General features: G+C 44.9%; 1 pseudogene; it reads left to right on the forward strand.

The window, feature by feature from the left end:
* The first annotated feature begins 3,448 nt into the window (after window positions 1–3,448).
* LOC140730160 (uncharacterized) lies at window positions 3,449–9,423 on the forward strand (annotated as a pseudogene).
* Window positions 9,424–10,668: the final 1,245 nt, after the last annotated feature.

Here is a 10,668-nt window from a genome sequence, read left to right on the forward strand (position 1 = left end):
CTAGGCGTCAGTGATCCCTCATGCGTGTGCGAGGCGCCTGGTATATGCGCGTGCAAGACGCCCGGTATAGGAGTGTCGTGAGGAGTCTGCGTAGGGCTCGGAGAAATACGGCGCTCGACTCTCCAGCCCGCTGTCGCCGCATCGCTAAGCGATGTCTTGCGTAGATGGTGTTCACCGGCCGCAGGTACTGTCTTTTAAGGGCGTCCAGTGCCCCTTAGTAGGTCGGTAGGTCCCTGATAAGGGAGAATGCTTTCGGACTTACTCTAAATAATAATATTTTGTACTTAGTGCCAGGTTCAGTCACTGGAATCTGTTCCAAGTATGATTGGAAACATGCAAGCCAGAGTTCAAAGGCAAGAGCTGCTTCGGAGTCTTGCGGATCAAGGTCTAATTTTTCCGGATGTAAAATGCTGTCCATGGTTTAAACTTCCAGTCAATAAAATTGATGCACCATCAATAACTCTCTGAGACGTGAGGCAAGATATCGGCTTTTATTGACTGGAAGAAAGAACAAGCAGCAATTGACCACCATACTACATCCTGGAGACTGAGGGCAGGGCTCAGGCCCCAATTGCCTTTATACCAGGGTCAGTGGGAGGAGCCACAGGAACAGTCAGTGGGGGGGCGTGTCCAGACAGGTATATGTAGTTCACCACAGCTATAGCAACTTCAAGCAGGTTCTTCTGTTTTTTTTCATTAATCCTCTGCTTTACTGTAACAATGGTGAGAGGGCACTGCATTCACAGACTGTGCCAATGCATTCAACTGTTACTGATGGTCCACAGGATCAAATGGTGTTGGATCTGTTCCGAGTTGATCCAGTCATCCTAATTGGGATGCCACACTACACAATGATAGGTCATGTAAAAATGTAAGGTATAAAGAGTGCACATGTGTTTTTAATTTTCTCGCAACCAATTTCAAGGCTACACACACAAATTGCTGGAGGAACTCAGAAGGTCAAGCAGCATCTATGGAAATGAACAAACAGTTGACGTTTCAGGCTGGGACACTTCTTCAGAATTGAAATGGAAGTGGGAGGATGCCAGAATGAAAATGTAGGTGGAGGGGAAGGACACTGGCTGCAAGGTGATAGGTGAAGCCAAGTGGGTGGGAAAGTAAAGAGCTGGAGAAGAAGAAATCGGATAGAAGGGTAGAGGAAAGGGGGAGGGGTCACAGGGGGCAGTAATAGGCAGGTGAAAAGAGGTATGAGACCAGAGTGGGGATAAAAGAGGGGCAGGGGAAGGAAATTTTGTTTACCAGAAGAAGAAATAGATACTCACATCAGCAGGTCAAAGGCTACCCAGACAGAACATAAGGTGTTGCCCCTCCACCCTGAGCACAAGAGACCCTGGACTGATGTGTCAAAACCGGAATAGGAATCAAAGTTAAGATGTCTGGCTATCAGGAAGTAGACTCACATATTTTTATGCTGTGAAGTTATTTCAAACTCTCTGGATAATGTGAACATCCTGAAATGACAGGACTGTAAATCGATTAAACAATAAGGCAGAACAATACGAGGAAACTTTGTCATCAGACAAAGATTTTTAGTGTTTGAATTCAGCTTTATGAGAGGACAATGAGGAAGAGTTGGTGAATTGTTTAGGTGTGTTACAACAATAACGCAGATGCTGGAAAGCTGAAGTACAAACAGGAAATGCTGGAATCACACAGTAGGCCAGGTAGCAGCTATGGGAAGAGGAACAAATTTAGCACATCAGGTCAAAGAGCTTTCGTCTAAACATCCTCATCTTTTTGGGCATTACCACAAGAGGGAATTCTAATGTGATAGGTCTCAGCATAACCTTCGCCAACAGTACCACATTCTTTATCTTCCATTTATCACTGACCACCAAATTGTTCCCTTAAACATCTGTAATGTAACAGCAAACATCCAATCAACATTCCAAATCCAATTTATTAATAAAGTCATGCCAAGTTGCAAGCCAAATTAAGCTAATTACCTTCGGTACATTCCCTTAGCATCTGTTTACCATATGTCTTTGTCCATCCCAGTGATCATACAAAATGTTAACTCAGTGGATGCAAAGCTGACGTAAAGCTATTCATTATTATTTTGTGTGTTTGACTAATGAAGACATTATTGGCGAAGCCAGCACCTACTGTTCATCCCTTTGAGCTAGAAGTGTGCTGCGGCCTTCAACTACTGCAGTAGATGGAATGCTAAGATTTTAATCCTGTGACAATGAAAAAAATAGATGTTTCCAAGTCAGGAGGAGTTCTGAGCAGAACTTCCAGGTGGTCTTGTTGCCCCCTTACTTCTGCTGCCCTTGCCCTTCTTTGCGATAGAAGTTTTGATGTGTGGGATACTTTTGTAATGGCCTGGGTGACTAATTGAAAAAGAAACCTTCCTCTGCTCTTGTCCTTGGTTGCAGGTTTGGAAGCTGCTGCTATTCAATTCAATTCAAGTTTGTCATTCAACCATGAATGAATACTTAGGCATATAGCCAAACAAGACATTACTATGGGGTCAAGGTGCAAAACACAGTACCACCAGCCACATACAAGATCACAGTCATGGAATAAAAGAGTCCCAACACACAATGCCACCCCACCGACCACCCCGCCGCGACATCACAGTTGAGGACAGTCCAACATACATACAAGTCAACAAGGCAATATAAAACAACATGAAAAACATACAGTGATGCAAAATATGCATCTATGTAGTCCAGAGCCCTCCTGCTCAGTGATACCATCTGTCGACACTACCCCACCCAGACACCCCAACACCCAATAGGTGACACTGCGGCTCCGATGGCCAGTCCTCACACATACAGAATATCTGTAAAAATACAATGACACAGAATATGCATGCATATAGTCTAGATATCCCAGCCCACCGAGATCATCTGTTGACCAGCCCCAACGCTCATCCCGACACCCGACGCCCACTGGGCAATACTTAGGCCTTGAGATCCAGTCCTCCCATATCCATATTGAATATTAGTAAAAACAGAACCACACAAAGATATTTGTAGATAGTCCAGACCCCCCAGTCCATTTGAAATCTTCAGTCGACCACAGCTATGCTATGCTGCCCCCGGTAGAGCACGCTGGCTCAGATGCCTCTTCCCTGGCGGTTGAAAAGCAAGCAACCACACAGCTTGAGGCCCGAGTCCATTGAGTGCAGCTAAATAAATCTGCTGTCAGCCACAACAGAACTTACCGACTGATGCACCATCAATAACTCTCGGAGACTGGAAATGAATGATAGGCTTTTATTAACAGCAAAAAGGAAGCACAACATCTCGGAGACTGAGGGAGGAGCAGTGCCCCAATCGCCTTTATACAGGGGTCTGTGGGAGGAGCCACAGAAGCAGTCAGCAGAGGGGTGTGTCCAGACAGGTATACATAGTTTACCACACCAACTTACCTTTCACCGAGCGAAGCCCTGAGAGGACAGCTCCGGCTCCATTTCGGGATGCCGCACCATACTAGCCCTGGTGAAGCACAACAGCTTCATCCTCTCACCCCGGATGACTGTAAGCAGGCAACACCATGGCTTCAGGCCTAGTTCTCGCTACGACTGAAGCCAGGCTGCTCCCCCACTCTCATCCAATAAATCAGCGAATTGATCTTGCGATGCCCAAAGGGGTCTTGCGATCACAAGAAAAGCGACCATGAAGGCCACTTGCTATTTGACTGTAAGCCTCCATTGACTTAGGCAGCAGCACGTTGTGCAGCCCCTTCATTATCTCTGCCAGTGAGCAACTTGCTGAAGGTGCAGACCTGCAGTACTTTGAGTTCTCAATAGCAGGATCTTGCAGTCATTGGAAATATGTTTAAGCAGAATGGTAGCACCTTTTGTTGAACCCATAGAAGCCACTGCGACCGGTCACGCCACCATCTTGCTGGAAGCTGGGGGAGCTTAGGTGAGAAAGTGCCGCTACAGGGGGCCAGAGTGGCGGGAGTGCCAGTTAGCTGCCTTGTTCTGAATGGAGTCAATTTCCAAGTTTTGTTGAAGCAGCTTTCACTAAAATGGAGAGTGTACCATCACACTGCCTTCTTGTGAATCGGTTTTCAAGAGCCATGAAGGAGTAACATGCCACAGAATATCCAGCCTCTGAACTGCTCTGGTAGATATTATATTCAAGTGATTAGTCCAGTTAAATTCTTATTTCCTTGCCGAAATCAGAAGTCATACAATAAAAGCACAACTATATCCCAGAGCATAGCTGATTCATGTCCCGTGGACAATAAAATAAGTTTTGTGAGTACAGTCACCAATCTGATCATGAAAGAGATGTGAAACTACCATAGTTGTATTTGGCTCTGTATTGAATCTGAAGGTGTGATACATGGTACTGAAGAGAGACCATGTTCAGTGTCTCTCTTGCTGAAAATAGTTGTTGCCAGATATGTACGTCACCAATGATACATGCCATTTAATGGCCTATCTGCTAAAATTCTCTGGGTTTTGCAGCATGCAGACATGGACACTGACATTCCTGAGTACCGTAGATTCCGGACTACAGAGCGCACCTGATTAAAAGCCGCTGGCTCTAATTTTAGAAATAAAATCAATTTTTTACTTGTAAAGGCCGCACCGGATTTTAGGCCGCACCGGATTTTCGGCCGCAGGTGTCCCACGTTGTAATATGAGATATTTACACAGAAAGATATTACACGTGAGGATTTTTTAACTTTTAATTAAATCCATATGGTAACAAAAACAAATACATATTGCAAATGCTTTTTTTCGAACCGTGCCCGTAACGCGGCTACTTTTAAATATACGTTGCGTATACTTCTTTACTGAACAACATTCCAATATCTCCTAACGACTGGTAAAAAATATATATACTGCAGCCTACCAGGAAAAGTTATTGATCGCCTTTAACTTAAAAGCAGCATTTTCGCTCCGCCGCTTGACCCCCGTCGTCCCGTTTATCGCAAACGGCATTTAAAAGCAGCGTTCGCTCAGATCTAATGCCGCTCGCGTAATGCGCTCCCTCCCTCCTTCCCATTTATCGCAAACGGCATTTTTCCCACAAGACGCGGCGAAACCGGGTGTGACGTCATAGCATCTCGCGATGTAGTACAGAAAACAAATATAGTTAAAACACTTCTAACTTTAACTAGAAAATGAATTACTAAGCGAAAATATTATAAACTAAATAACTGCCATAAAGGCAGCACAATGCTTTTCTTCGAGTGTTTTCCATGTTGATGAGGGTGAGTACAAATGACTGATTTACAATAATTTAATTGTGAAAGTGCGCTTGATTTATCGTACAATTTCATTGGACCTCTGTGAACTACTCATCAATTTTATTGGTCTACTGTTACGAGGCAAAATGTTTACAAGGCGGCATGAAAAAAATAATGTATTAGCCGCTCTGGATTAAAGGCCGCAGAGTTCAAAGCTGTTCAAAATGTGGGAAAAAAGTAGCGGCTTAAAATCCGGAATCTACGGTAAAATTGGAAGAGAGCATTGCACAATCATCAATGAACAGACCTACTTCTGACCTTTAGATGCAAAGAAGGTCATTGATAAAGTAACTGAAAATATTGAGCTTCAATACAGAGGAGAGCAGATGGATTTGGAGAGGAGCCCCAAGCTAGCGTGACTACACAGCAACACCAGATTATTGATAGCATATGTTGTACTTTATCCATCATGAATGGTCACTCATTTAAACTGCTGTCACAAGTCAAAGTTGCCCAAAATTATTTACAACAAAAGTGAGATTATAAAGCCATAAAACAAAGGAGCAGAATTAGGCCATTTGGCCCGTAGAGTCTGCTCTGCCATTTCATCATGGCTGATCCATTTTTCCTCTCAGCCCCAATCTCCTGCCTTCTTTCCGTTTTCCTTCAAACCCTAACCAATCAAGATCAGTCAAGCAAGATTTCCCCTTAAGTAAACTATATTAACTTCATCCTACTTTAACACTCACCTACAAGTACTCTGAAACCTCATCCTTAATGTAATGCCCTAGTTCATGGCTTTACTGTTATGCTGTAGGTATTTCATTTTGCAGCTCCGTAAGAGCTGTTTGTTCTGCTTTCAGCCTGTTTGGGTTATTGTTGAAGATAAGGGATGATGTGGAATGTCTGCCATCCAATTAGCAGGAGGTTTTCTTGATGAGTCATGGGCTTTTGTTCATCAGGAGATGAAGAGAGAAGATGCTGGGGAGAACTGGTCAGAGCATACGATCCAGTGAGAGACCCGTTTGTTCGAGATGGATTGTGACCGATTTTCGGAAGGTGGTGTGGGCGTTCATGCTGACCGAGGGCCCAGCGCATGAGTGACAGAGAGGTTCAAGATGAGCTCCAACTTGTGCACATTTGTCTGCTTAATTAGAATGGGCTCTTTGCTTTTTGCTATTCTTTATTAACCCTTTAGTTAAGAGTCATAATATTAATTCCTTTAATTGTATGCAATATACTGCCTATTATTTCATGGCACTAATTTGTAACAGGGTAGAAAATTAGACAGCATGCACACAAACTGGGTTTTGGGATGGGACGAGCTATCTCAACCTCACAAGTTTGGTGGGACTCATGTCTTCCCTGGACTTACACAGCCAAGGAAACCACTACCATTAATAGTGGACTCCAACATCTTCCCAACCACTAAAGTCAGGCTAATTCACAATTAATTTCCTGTCTTATACCTCCCTCCATTCTTAGATACTTGCAGTTTTACAATCATCCAGAACAATTCCAGAGTCTAGTGGTCCTTGAAAGATATAAATATTATTATACTTATAAGTATTATAAATGCTTCCACAATCATGTCAGCTATCTCTTTCAAAACCGTGGGATATAGTCCATCTCGTCCAGGTGACTTATCTATCTTCAGACCTTTCAGCTTCCCAAGCACCTTCTCTTTAGTAATAACAACTACAAAAACTTCTGCCAGCTGACCCTCTCAAATTTCTGGCATTCTGCCGGTGTCTTACACATTGAAGACTAACGCAAAACACTTATTAACTTCCTCTGCCATTTCTTTGTCCCCCATTACTACCTCTCCAGCATCATTTTTCAGCAGTTCAATATCCACTCCCACCTCTTTTTTTCACTCCGGCACCAGGACCCAGCGGAGTACCCTACAAGGTGTACAAGCACTGCCCGGAGCTTCTCAAGATTCTTTGTAAGATCCTGCGAGTTATCTGGTGCAGGGGGACAGTGGCAGACCAGTGGAGGTACGCAGAGGGGGTCTGGATCCCCAAGGAGGAAGATTTGTCGAACCTGGAAAAGTTCAAATCCATCTACTGCTTAGTCTGGAAGGGAAAATCTTCTTTAGTGTCTTGTCCCGCTGGATGACGGACTTTCTCCTCAGGAACGTTTACATCGACACTTCAGTGCAGAAGGGTGGAATTCCTGGAGTGCCTGGGTGCCTGGAACACACTGGAGTAGTCACCCAGCTGATCAGGGAGGTGCACATGGGGAAGAGAGACCTGGTCATGCTTTGGCTAGATCTCGCCAATGCGTATGGGTCAATACCCCACAAACTGGTCGAGTATACACCAGATCAACACCACATTCCCAGAAAGGTCAAGGACCTCATCATGAACTACTATGGGAACTTCAGACTGAGAGTCACTTCTGGAGCTATGACATCAGGCTGGCATAGGCTGGAGAAGGGGATTATAACTGGGTGCAAAATCTCTGTTATTCTCTTTGCCCTTGCCATGAATATGATAGTCAAGGCAGCTGAGGCAGAGTGTAGAGGTCCGCTGACCAAGTCTGGTGTTTGGTAGCCCCCAATCAGAGTCTTTATGGATGACCTCATTGTCATGACAACATCAGTTCCTGGCAGCAGGTGGATCCTCCAGGGCCTGGAAAAGTTCATCGTATGGGCAAGGATGAGCTTCAAACCAGCTAAATCCAGGTCCGTGCTGTTGAAGAAGGGCAAAGTGGTGGACAAGTTTTGTTTTACCTTGGATGGCACTATAGTTCCATCTATCACCGAGAAGCCAGTCAAGAGCTTGGGGAAGATCTTTGACGGCAGCCTCAGAGATGCAGCTGCCATCTGATCAACTTCCAAGGAGCTTGAGAGCTGGCTCATAATGGTGGACAAGTCAGGCTTACCTGGAAGGTTCAAAGCCTGGATTTACCAGCATGGCAACCTACACCGAATCCTATGGCCGCTACTGGTATATGAGTTGCCTGTGACAACTGTGGAGTTGCCAGAGAGAAAGATCAGTAAGTACCTTCGAAGGTGGATGGGCAGTCCTTGTAGATTGAGCGGCACAGCACTGTACGGAAGGTGCAATAAGCTGTGACTTCCCTTCAGCAGCCTGGACGAGGAGTTCAGGGTTTCCCGCACAAGAGAGGTGCTGCAGTACAGCGATTCCAAGGACCATAAAGTGGCAGCAGCAGGCATCCAGGTACGGACGGGTAAGAAGTGGAAGGCACAAGAAGGGCTGGTGATAGCAGAATCCCGGCTGAGACAGAGGGTACTGGTGGGGACATTGTCAACTGGGCGAGTGGGGTTGGGCTCCATCTCACAACCTCGCTATGACAAGGCCAAAGGCAAAGACAGACACCAACTAATCCTGGAGGAAGTGCAGGCTGGCATTGAAGCGGAGAGGAACAGCAGGATGGTGGGCATGCGGCAGCAGGGAGCATGGACAAGCTGGGAGGGTGCGCTGTTGCGGAGGATCTCCTCGTCTGACATCTGGCAGGCAGAACCCCAGCGCATTAAATTTATGATCCAGGCTGTCTATGATGTCTTGCCAAGCTCTGCAAATCTCCATGTCTGGGACAAGAGCGAATCACCAGCACGTCCTCTTTGTCTAGGAAGAGGATCACGGGAGCACATCCTTAGCAGCTGCCCTAAAGCCTTGGGGGAAGGTTGCTACCGATGGCATCATGACCAGGTGCTGAAGGCAGTGGCAGAGAGCATTATGGTGGCCATGACCACCAGCAAACAGAGTGGTCAGAGGAAGATCATCTCCTTTGTCAGCGCCGGAGCAGAGCCCCTACGTCAGCCCAGACCATCATCATCATCAGGCCTGCTTAGCACCGCAGCAGATTGGCTGCTTCAAGTTGATCTGGGGAGGCAGCTGAAGTTTCCTGACCAAATAGCAACAACTTTACTGAGGCCAGATGTGGTCCGTTCTTCAGTGTTCTCGAAGCAGGTTGTCCTCATTGAGTTGACAGTTCCCTGGGAGGACCACATTGAGGAGGCAAATGAGCGGAAGCGGGCCAGGTATCAGGAGCTGTTGGAGCCGGGCTGAAGGCTGCGAGCCCATTGAAGTGGGGAGCAGGGGTTTTGCCGGCCGCTCACTCTGCAGAGTCTACATCCTACTTGGCATCACTGGGGCTGGCAAGAGGAAAGCTATCAGGACCATCACAACGGCCGCTGAGAGAGCCTCCAGATGGCTATGGATCAGGAGGGGTGATCCGTGGGCCAATGCTGCTGGGTCACAAGCTGGGGTCTGATCAACCCCGGCTGAGTCGCCGGGGCGAGGGTATATGATGTTGAAAGACCCGAAACACCCAACAACCCCAGGTTACATCACTGATGATGTGTCCCAGCGCATCCGTAGGATGCATCTTAGAATCATATATGAAAAAAAGACGTCTGGTATCCTCTTTTATGTTATTGGCTAGCTTACCTTCATATGTCATCTTTCAAGCCAAAGGAGAATCTGTTCCTCTATCAACTTGGTAATCTCACACTCAGAACATTTTTTGGTAAGTAAAACACTGATAGGTCATGATATAATGTATAACTGTGCATTTATCTTTTGTTACTTCATTTTTAAAAAGTAATAGAACCTTTATGTCCATTGTTAGCATCTGCTCAGAGGAAGTGAAGAAAGAATGTAATGTATGGTCTTTTTCTGTTGAACAGTGTCAGAACAGCCAAATTAAATCCATTGTGATTCAATGTTGTAAACCAATAAAACATGAAATCTTCCAAGGGGGTGAATACATTTTTATGCACTGTATATTAATTAGATTAAAGATAGTGCAAAAACAGAAGTAATATATATTAAAAAAAGTAAGGATATCCTTAGGTAATGGGCCTAAAAATGGTTACAATACTCCAAGTGTGATCTCACCAATCTATCCACACATTGATTGACAATAAAGCCTCAGCATTAAACTCTTGCTTCAACTGATTGAAAGCCTTGTGTGTCAATCAAAATGAACAAAAGCTTGGCCTTATTGTCAATCAATGTGTGGATAGGATCAACATAGATAAAATGCAATTACTTTCATATTACTATAGCCCACCAAGAGAAACTGAAAGTTGATACCCCTGGGCATGGCACACAGAGTCTTTCAAATATTTGGGCATCATTATGCCAAAAGATTTGGCAAAATTATCAGAATGTAATTATCAGCCTTTATATTAAAAAATTAAGGAAGATGTGGCAAGATGGAGCCCAATTCCTTTCTTCAGTCTCAGTTCAAGGATTGAGTCTATTAAAATGAATATACTGCCCAGACTGTTATATCTCTTTCAGACCCTACCAATAGAGATTAATCAAAATCAATTCAATGAATGGAACAAGAAGCTATCAAGGTATATTTGGCAGGGTAAAAGGCCTAGAGTTTATCTCAAAACTTTGCAATTAGCAAAGGAAAAGGGGAGATGGGGCTTGCCTTCTCTTAGAGATTATTATTTCGCAGCACAGTTGAGAGCTGTGATATGTTGGTGCAACCCATCATATGACG

This window comes from Hemitrygon akajei, chromosome 7 (genome assembly GCF_048418815.1).
Source record: "Hemitrygon akajei chromosome 7, sHemAka1.3, whole genome shotgun sequence".
Taxonomy (NCBI): domain Eukaryota; kingdom Metazoa; phylum Chordata; class Chondrichthyes; order Myliobatiformes; family Dasyatidae; genus Hemitrygon; species Hemitrygon akajei.